At 37.0% G+C, this 10140-nt stretch overlaps 1 protein-coding gene across 5 annotated transcripts in view; it reads right to left on the bottom strand.

Moving 5' to 3' along the window:
* The window catches only part of Kcnip4 (potassium voltage-gated channel interacting protein 4), a 1150698-nt gene that overhangs the window by 257428 nt on the left and 883130 nt on the right, over positions 1 to 10140 (bottom strand).

Raw genomic sequence — 10140 nt, 5'->3', positions numbered from 1 at the left:
GTTCTCCAGAAACCCACTATCTCCTTCTGCTTCTATGAGCGTTCTCCCCCACCCACCCACCATCCACACTCCCACCCACCACCCACTCCCTCCCACCCATTCCCTCCCACCTCCCCACCCTGACATCCCCTACAATGGGGCATCGATTCTTTACAGGACAAAGGGCCTCTCCTCCCATTGATGCCCGACAAGGTCATCCTCTGCTACATATGTGGCTGGAGCCATGGGTCTGTCCATGTGTACTTTTTGGATAGTGGTTTAGTCCCTGGGAGCTATGGTTGGTTGGTATTGTTGTTCTTATGGGTTGCAAACCCCTTCAGCTCCTTCAGTCCTTTAACTCCTTCATTCTTACGAGATTAAAACTTTTTAGTGATGAGGATTTGAGAATTTGGCTTCCAAAGATACGACTGGAACCAATGAATAAATGTTCTTGCTATAGAAGACTCAAAAGGTTAAGTGAGTTTTCTGGAAGACCACATATACCTCATAGGAAAAAAGTTCCATGAAAGAACAATCAACTGGTAAGAACTCATCTTAGAAGTAACAGATGCCATATTCCAGGTTTTCGGGAAGGTCATTGTGCAAGGGAAACTGTTGAAAGAAACACATCATTATGTATCCTGGATCTAAACCGTGATGGAGAGACTTGAACTTACTGGTACCTTGAACACGCTTCAGTAATTATCTCAGAAGGAAACAGTAGTGCCAAAGGGAGGTCGTGATTCTCTACGGCCCTTGGAAACAGTAAATGGGAAGTAATCTAACCATGAAACCAACTGTGAGTCATCCTTGACTGGCTATTCCAAAATGACACCTGAAACTGGCTTGTTTGTTCCATAAACCTTAGTTAAGCAAAGCTGCCCTCCAAGAGACCAGGGATTTGCCAGCGAGCAGTTGGTTTAATTGGAGCTCTTCTGTTTTTGTTCCTAATGAGTCTCTCACTTCATAGCCTGCTCCTAGTCTGAAATAAATGTGCCCCCTGTCTAGAATGATTAAGAACCCATTTAAGCATATTGTGGCTGTCAAAATATTTCCACCAAGCAGTACTGCTCAGAAATGAGATTTGGAGGTAAGATTAGAATGCAACAAACTGTTGATCACTTTAGCATAAATAGAAAAATAGTCATGTCTAGATATCCTCCTGTTACTTAGGATTGCTTCTTCCCAACACCTATGATCCTTTTTATTTTCCATGTCGAACATTGAAAGATGGTTTTGGGAGTCCCTTACATCTTAAGAGCGCTTGGTTGTAAGAAGCGTATTGTATTTGCCAGCGAGTTTGTCAGTGTTGTAAAAAGTCTTGGTTATACAACAAGTTATTTACAAAATTAATAATAGTACGAACTATAATAAGTATAAACTGATCTTGTAGCTATGGGAGTTTCCCCCCTTTATAAAATATAATACTCAGAGAATACTGTGTGAAGGAATACTAAATGATTTAGTATTTCTGCAGCACTTTGGATTCAGACATTAACATTCCTTTCATCTTTTCCCCAAAACCAGAATCTCAAGATGTCTGTTATCTGCCTTGTACATTTTGCCAAATATCTACTATATTACATGTACAGACATGTACATGTACACACACAAACACACACACACACACACACACAAACATGGATACACACAGACACAGACACACATAGACACAAACAGTAGCACCTTTCAGAAGGGATGGAGGAGTATATCATAATAAACCAGGCTAGGTAAGGTAATTCATTCACTGATCTGGTTTGCACAATTGAAAATCTGACCAGGGCTAGAGAGATGGTTCGGGGGTTAAGATCACTGACTGCTCTTCCAGTGATCCTGAGTTCAAATCTCAGCCACCACATGGTGGCTCACAACCATCAGTAATGGGATCCGATGCCCTCTTCTGGTTTGTCTAAAGAGAGTTAGAGTATACTTATAATAAATAAATAAATAAATAAATAAATAAATAAATAAATAAATCTTTTAACAAAAGAAACAAAGAAAATCTGACCAAATATGTGGAATGTTGTAGAAGACACAAGCTGTTACTTTTATATATATCATGATCTAAGAGGTAGGCTTCGGATACATGTGGACCAATTAATGGCAAATTGGCAAATACTGGGTAATATATATTTGTTAAACAAATGACCCAAGTTCTGAGACAGTTGCACTGTTCTGTGGGTTAGTTTCAACACATTCTACTCTGAGCCCAACTATGCATGAAAACAGCTATAGAGCAGAATTTTCCAGCTTTTACTTGTCCTTGGAGAATTTCCTTATTCTCCTGTGTGAAGCACTGATCTATACTTAATTACTGTACACACAGAGAATCACAATCACATCCATTCCCTTTTGTAGATTTGCAAGATGCATTTCTCTGTGTTATATTTCACTGAAGTCTCTGTGCTTCTTGCTATATGCCTTCCCAAATGTATTTTACTCCAGCTTCATCCCCAGAAGGCGCCACTGTTTCTGTCTGCTTTTCTTCCTATGAGTGGAAATACATCTTTATGGATAGTTAGCAAAACTGTAGACAAAATCGCTGGACTATATATTTTTTAGAAACCTACAGTGTATTCTAACTCTGGCCTCTTTAGAAACTGCTTTGCCTCGGTATGATCTCAAGCCGAGGGAATACTAAGGGTTGCTTTTCAAATGAAATAATAATCTTTGATGTTCAAAGAAAGACACGATTCTCTGGCTCACGGCTGGATTCCTAGGAAGTTACAGGTATATACCAACTACAGACTTTGACACAGAAGGGCAATCATAGTCACTTCCCTGCTGCTTCTTATACACATCTGTGTCACTTATGAAGAATACAGGTCTTGAAGAAATCAGAAACCCTAAGGGACACAGAGATCACTATTACTACAAAGAAAAGGCAATGGGCATTTCAATGATGGGCTATTATAGGAATATGTCTACACTGCCCTGCTCTTTACAGGAAGCATATACGTGTGGCTATAAATGGATGTGCGTGATTTAAAATGTTGTAATGCAAGAGACATTACACTTGCAAGTGAAAAACAGTGCACTTCACATCAATTCCTGGAGGAGCTGTACACTTAATCCAATGATCCTACTGAAGTGCATAGCATCCTGTGAAATTCCCAATGGCAAGTGATACAGAATTCGCAGTGCATTCTTTTCAATGTTCACTGTCAGGAAAATCCCTGACCTTTACATGATAGATTTGGTTTGGGGAAATAGTAAAAATTGAATTTGGAAAAAAGTTTTGCAAGCTTATCACACAAGAGAATTCTGCTTTTGGAGCAAAACTGGGAAAGATCACGGACTAATGAGATTGCCAGGTTTACAAAACACCATGTTCTGAGGTCAATTACAATGCAGATGAGTTGGACCGCTCTACACTGGTACCAGCATAAAGCACACTGTGTGCACATTAGAATGAGAACATGTAAAACATAGCCTTTGTATACTTTTTTCTTTTAAGTTTACGTGCTTTTGTTTTTATTTTGTGTCTGTACATATGACCGGTTTTATTTTAACTTTTTTGTTTATAATATTTACTTTCTTAATATAGTTATAGTTTACTTTATGCATCTTATAGCACTCATTTTTATTTTTCTTAAAATTCAGGTTATGACTTTATTATTTACTTGTGTGTTTGAATGTTTCTTCTCCTCTTCTTTTGTTTACTGGAGATTACAGTGTATAATCTAACAGTTCCTCTCACATCAATGTTTCCATGTTTTTCTTTTTTCTTTAACTTACATTTACTTTTTTTGTCTTGTGCTAGCCCATTGTCTTTGAAAAACACTGTCTGAAAAAAACAAGTTAAACTAGACGATGCAAAGTTAATAAACTAGAAGATAAATATGGTCAGTCTTAGACAGATTTTTATTTAAAAATAACAAGAATTTTAGATTTGTATTAATTCTATCCTTTTCAACATTCATGAAAACAGTATTAAAATGCCTTTTGCTTATATCATATTGTATTTCATACAACCTTAGCTTAATATGTAACTAATTTATTTTAATAACCATCTTCAAATGAGATGTGTAGCAACAATAAATACACAGAAAGGAATAATTGAGCAAAAGATGAATAATAACTTTGATTATAATTAGGAATATCTAAGGGAACAGGAATAAAATTCAGTCACTTCAGTAAATGAAAATAATTGGCTTCTCTGCTCTCTTGTAAAGCACATTAATTCCGCACTGCTATTCTTCCTCATTAACTGTAGAAAGGCCACTTCTACCATATGCATGTCTGTCCTGGTCCCATTACAAGAGATGTGTTTGCTCTCCTTAGGATTCTCAAGATGTCAGTAGATTCTTGTTCTTGAAAGGTCTTCTGATCTGTCTTAATTGTAAACATGCTGTTCTCAAATTGCCATTGTTCTGCAAGCCTTTTAAATGCGTAGGATACTCAGACCATGGGAGCCCTTCCATCAGAACTTTTCCTATTCTCATGTATGGCATTATTTTGGGCCAACTTTGGGAAAACAACACTTCTCATCACAACAGCTTGGCATACTTGCATTGCACCTGCTTCTGAATTATAAATGGTCATTTATAATTCAAATTTATAGAAAATGTTCTCAGTCACCAACTCTATATATACACATGTGCCTCTGTTGAATGCTTGTATTTCTTGGTTAGGTACTAAAGCATATTTATAATGTGAAGTTCATTTTCCCTCTGTCTTCAAGCCTACAAAACTCAGCCTAAAGAGGCCTTAAAGAAGAATCATTGGTCACATTAAAATCTTCTTTCCAAAGCATTGTTGAGCATTCTCTTCCTAGTCTATCTCTTGATTCAGCAGACGTCCCTTTGGATGTGTTAACACGTTTGCTTATTACATTGAGAATCTAATTTAAGAATTTTGCTTCAATGGTATAACTGTAAAAAAATAAAATTAAATTAAAAAAAAACCACTGAATAAATTGTCACCTAGCTAGTTTATCATGAAAGAAGTCTAAATTGGTCTCAACATTGTTTTCAGACACAATGATAAATAGTATAATATAAGCAAAGGAGGCTATTATTCAGTCTCTAAAATGGATTTCATTCTAAAAGTATTATAATAAGGAAGAATGACTAAAATGTTATACTAAGTGAATATGTTAGAAACTAACGCCAAATATACTAAATATGGATTTTTTAAAAATGTCTGAGATTCTTAGAATAAACACTCATCAAGGCAGAGAGAAGAATTGTAGTTATCATGGGGTAGAAATAGTGAAAATGAACTTTACTTTGAGTTATTTTAATGAGAGCTACTCGATATTGTCACTCTGTCTGTACTTAATGTCACCAAATATGCTTAAAATGACTAAAATGATCCATTTTATGTTTTAGGTAGTTTTCCAAATAATAATAATTGAAATGATACACTATTTCCTGCTTCATCTACTGTGCTCCAGGAGCATACCACCCATAACACTTGCATTTGCTCCACAGAGCCCATCCACAATTACCTGACACCTTGCTGCCTCTCTAATCCTGTGTACCAGAAGAAAATGTATGCTCAGTATTTCTAGCTCTCCATCCACATGATGCCCCCTCTGTATATCCCCATACCAATCTGAGTTGATTGCTCTATAAACAAAAGCCAAGTCTCAAAATCCCTACTGTTTGACTATGGCATCTGACATGCCATAGGCTTTTCAAAATTACTAAAGATATGAGACCATGACAGTCAGACATCTTTAATATGTAAAATATTGAGTTTGGAAAGGATATTAACATTTACTTAAATTAATAAGGAAAATGCTGTCTTAACAGGATAGCCAAAAAGGTGCCTTGTAGAGGTCTAGTTTCCACTTCAATTCACTAAGGGTTATTTGTTTTAGGTTTTATGGCATTGATTTTTGTTGTTTTATAAAGCCATGGGACAGTGAGAGCTGAGTCACACCATTCATCACGCTGGTCTTTTCTAGACTTCCGACAGTCTTAAAACATGTCATCGCTTTTGCTCTGCCATGGACTACTTTTTTAAAATTCTACCTCTAAATTGCTAACCTACACGATTTTCTCTGTTAGGTCACAATTCCAATGCATTTGGCTATAGGTTACTTTAGTGCACTAAAAACAACAAATTCTGGCTTGGTAGGATGATTCAAACTGTAAAGTGTTTGCAGCCCAAGACTGAAGAGTTGATGTCACATTACCCAGCATCTATATAAAAGGCTGGGTGAGGCAGAGCACACATGTGACTCTAGTGCTAGGGATGACATCAGGATGGGTGGCAAATATAGTCAGATCCCTGGAAATCTATGGCTACTCAATTGAATTTGTGAGCTTCAGATTCAATGATATGAACGTGTGTGCATATTGTTATTTTAACGTCTTAAGCTGTGTTAGATTGATATCCCTGAGTGTCCTGCTCTTTTCTGAAGAAGTGGAGGAGTGAGTGAATCTGGGGAGAGGGAGGTTGTAGGAGTGGTGACTGGGAGGAGTGGAGGGAGGGAAAGCTAAAGTTGGGTTGTAATATATGAAAGAAGAATACATTTTTTAAAAATTAGATGGGGAATGTCAGAGTAACACACTTGTGGATGACAGTCTCTGGTTTCCACATGTATATGCACCTGTACATACAAAAACATATGTGTATACATTATTAAAGCAAAAAACCCTCTAAGGTTTTCATATACAAATATATAATATTAATAATATATGTAATATTTAACATCCTCTCAGAGATTATTTTTAATGGTATAACTGACCTTCTGCAAATAGAACTCTGGCTCTTTTGCAATGTGCAGGGGGATGGGGTGTGGCTGTCTGTCTACTCTCATTTATATTCCCTTACTTCTTAATGGTTCTCAGGCATCAGCACACTCACATACTCATAGAGCATCGTATGACTGCATATGCTGACTCCTTCTGTGATGGTCTACACAGTTTACCCTTGGAAACTCAATGTATTTCATACAGTCATAAAATTAGAAGATGAGATGCTTGTAAATATGCAGCAGCATATGTCCCTGCACAAACATGTTGCTGATTAAAACATAGCTGCTATATTTGTTCTTTAACTGTGGCCATGTCCCCTACAAATTCATCTGGGGAACGAACAAACAAAAGGCTTATCTGAAGAGAAGATAGGGTTCGTCTTAGGGTTAGCTTGGTTCCTAAGCTCCTGCCATTATATTACATAGTGGTTGAAATCGCATCCACCAACTTCCCATTCTCTATCTTTCACTTATATCATAGTTCGGATACTTGAATCCAGACCTACATCCAATTCCCTTTGATGTCTACTTCTTTGAGAAATGCTTCTACCACTTAAGTTGCTTTGGGACTTTCTTCTTGCAAGACTTCAAGGGACAGATGGTATAAAAAGAATTACCTAAATTATTCTAAATATTAGACCTATATCAAACAGAACTTGTTCATAGAAGTTTAAGATATAGTTAGTTCTTAACCCAGACATCATTAAATCAATTTATGAATCATTAGCTTATTAGGGCTTCCAAAAGTATCCCAGACTGAGTTCCACAAAAGCTAAACTTATTATTCTCCTGTTTCTTACTCTACTGAAAAGCAGAATTCTAAAATCAAGGTGTTGCCATGATGGTTGATTTCACGTGAGGCCTCTTTTCTTGGCTTATGGATGTCTATCTTCCCTTTGTATCGATGCAGTCTCTTAATTGCTTCTTCCCTTCCCTGCCTTCGCCCTCCATCCATCACTTTCTATCCTTCTTTGTCCTTAAGTTTCTCTTTTTTAAGGATTCCAGCCACGGGTTGGGGATTTGGCTCAGTGGTAGAGCACTTGCCTAGCAACCGCAAGGCCCTGGGTTTGGTCCTCAGCTCTGAAAAAAAGAAAAAAAAAAAAGGATTCCAGCCACATTGGATTAGTACGTAGTTTGTAGGCACTATTTTATTTTGTAGTTATTATTTTACTTTCATGTCCTTTAAAGACTTCTTTTCTTCAAAATATAGTTACACTTTTAATTGCTGAAAACGAGGACTTCATTTTTTGGCTTTGTGATAGCATATCTCAGCCCAATAATGCTGACCAAACACCTGATGACCAGGAGCTTGACCTATTTAAACTTTACCTATTTAGGCAATATTTTCTGTCATAACTTTGTCCAAGTTAAATAAAATTACATACACAATTACATATACTTGAGAAGCAATGATTATACCATTTTAACGCTATCTTCACAATCTATAATAATAATTGCTCATTAATTTGTTTAATACTAACAAGTATATGAGTTTTATTTCCAGAGATGTACTCCACAAGTATATAAAGTGGACTTATATGATCAAGTTGAATCAGAAATGGAGAAGGACTTTAAAATTCATGCTTATGAAGTGCTTGTTATGTGTTCCTGAGCCCATTATACATATTTACACATATAAGGTACAAATGTAGAATTCTGAGGTAAATTTGACATTAATACATGTGGATCACCATTGAGAGAATTTTAAAAATCATAATAGAGATGCTTTGTATGTTTTATTAGTAGCATGCAAGGTTGTGCGCATGCGTTCAAGCACATGTATGCCGTGGTGAGTGAAGGATGATCAGAGGGCCACCTTGAGTGGTACTTATCCCTTTCCTTCTTGTTTGATAGAAGATATGTTACAGGTGTGTGTGTGTGTGTGTGTGTGTGTGTGTGTGTGTGTGTGTGTGTGTGTGTGTGTTATGGTGGCCACCTCTACATGGGTTTGGGGATTCAAATTCAGAGTGTTGTGGTTGTCCTACAAATACTTTTCTATGTGAGCCAGCCATCATCTACCTTGCCCTCGAAGTGTTTTGAAGCACAGCCTGCCGTGCCGTTTTGCATGCACAGCTCAAGCACAGGGTCTAACACACTCAGGGAGAACATGGGCTTGGCCCTTGTGGATTGTTGACCTGGAAAATGATGAAGTTCAGGACATGGGATGGAAGTGTACCAATTCTGCTTTCCCGACTCTCTTCAAAAAGCACACTGTCTGATTCTAAATTCACTAAGGGACACATAGGTTTCTTTAGCTTTTCCTCCTTGAGAAACACTGCCCTTTCCTGCTTCCCCTGACCCAAATCGCTTTCCCTTACAATCATCTAAGGCTGCTCTGCATTCCACCACATGACAGGAAGTAAGGAAATAACGTCTTACATGACGTGACATACATATTGTGCAGTCATTTTTGAACACGTACTAGATAATATTCTCTGATCTATCCATAAGTAGAGAAGTAACCCTGAACCCTGAATTTACCAAAACACTCGTTATTGACCCACCCCCAAAGGATATGAGCTCTAGTGTGCACGGAGAGGTTCCATAGTGTTATGACCCCTCGCCCAAGGGAGTTGTTGAGATTTTAAAGGAAAGGTCAGTAATCTGGTATTTCAGAAAGTAAAGCAGGTTTCAAACTTGCATTGATTTATTTTTTATCTTCAAGACTTGGTTGAGCGGAAACAATTATGATTAATCCTTCCACTTGGTTATGAAAAGACTGAGTGAATACAATCAAATTTTAAAAACGAATAAAATGTCCTTTGTGATTGAGTGGCAAATACAGAGGAACTGGGAAGAAGAACTTTCAACTTGTCTTCCAGGAAACTGCATTATTTGAGTCTGTCAGGTTCTGTGATCACTAAGACATTTTAACTTGTTAAAATCTGCTTAAGTTTCTCAATTAACAGAAATTGAGCTTCTCATTTTCTCAGTCTTATGAAATCTCTGTCCATGGAGGAATACAGCACAATCCCTCACTCTGGTATTTTCATATAAGCATGTTCAGGCAATGAACTTTTCACTTCTACATACATCTCAAAACAGCATATGTTTTCATATTAAATATTATATAACACTTAGTCACAATTAACCATTCACCTGATGTTTTGAAAATCTGTCTGTGAAAAGTCATATTTAGGAAGCTAAGACTTGTGTGTTTTCAAGGTAGTGTTGATCTTTTGGTCCAAAGAGGTGGATGACTCACATATATTTGTGTGTCTAACCACTGAGCAATCTCCTGAGATGACAGTCTTTATTTTCATGTATGCATCTTGGCAACCTTTTACTTCACTATGACCTATTATAATCTTGTGTTACAGGATCCATAGGTCATGTTAGATAGGAAATACACCTTATAAAAGCATTCAGTTGGAAATAATGTTCAAACCTTTAGCCCTTCCAAAACAGTTTTTAATTTTTAAACATACATGTATAATGAATGAACAGAAACA

This window comes from Rattus norvegicus, chromosome 14 (genome assembly GCF_036323735.1).
Source record: "Rattus norvegicus strain BN/NHsdMcwi chromosome 14, GRCr8, whole genome shotgun sequence".
NCBI lineage: Eukaryota > Metazoa > Chordata > Mammalia > Rodentia > Muridae > Rattus > Rattus norvegicus.
Note: the sequence above shows the minus strand (reverse complement) of the source record. Positions and strands in the feature narration are given on the sequence as shown.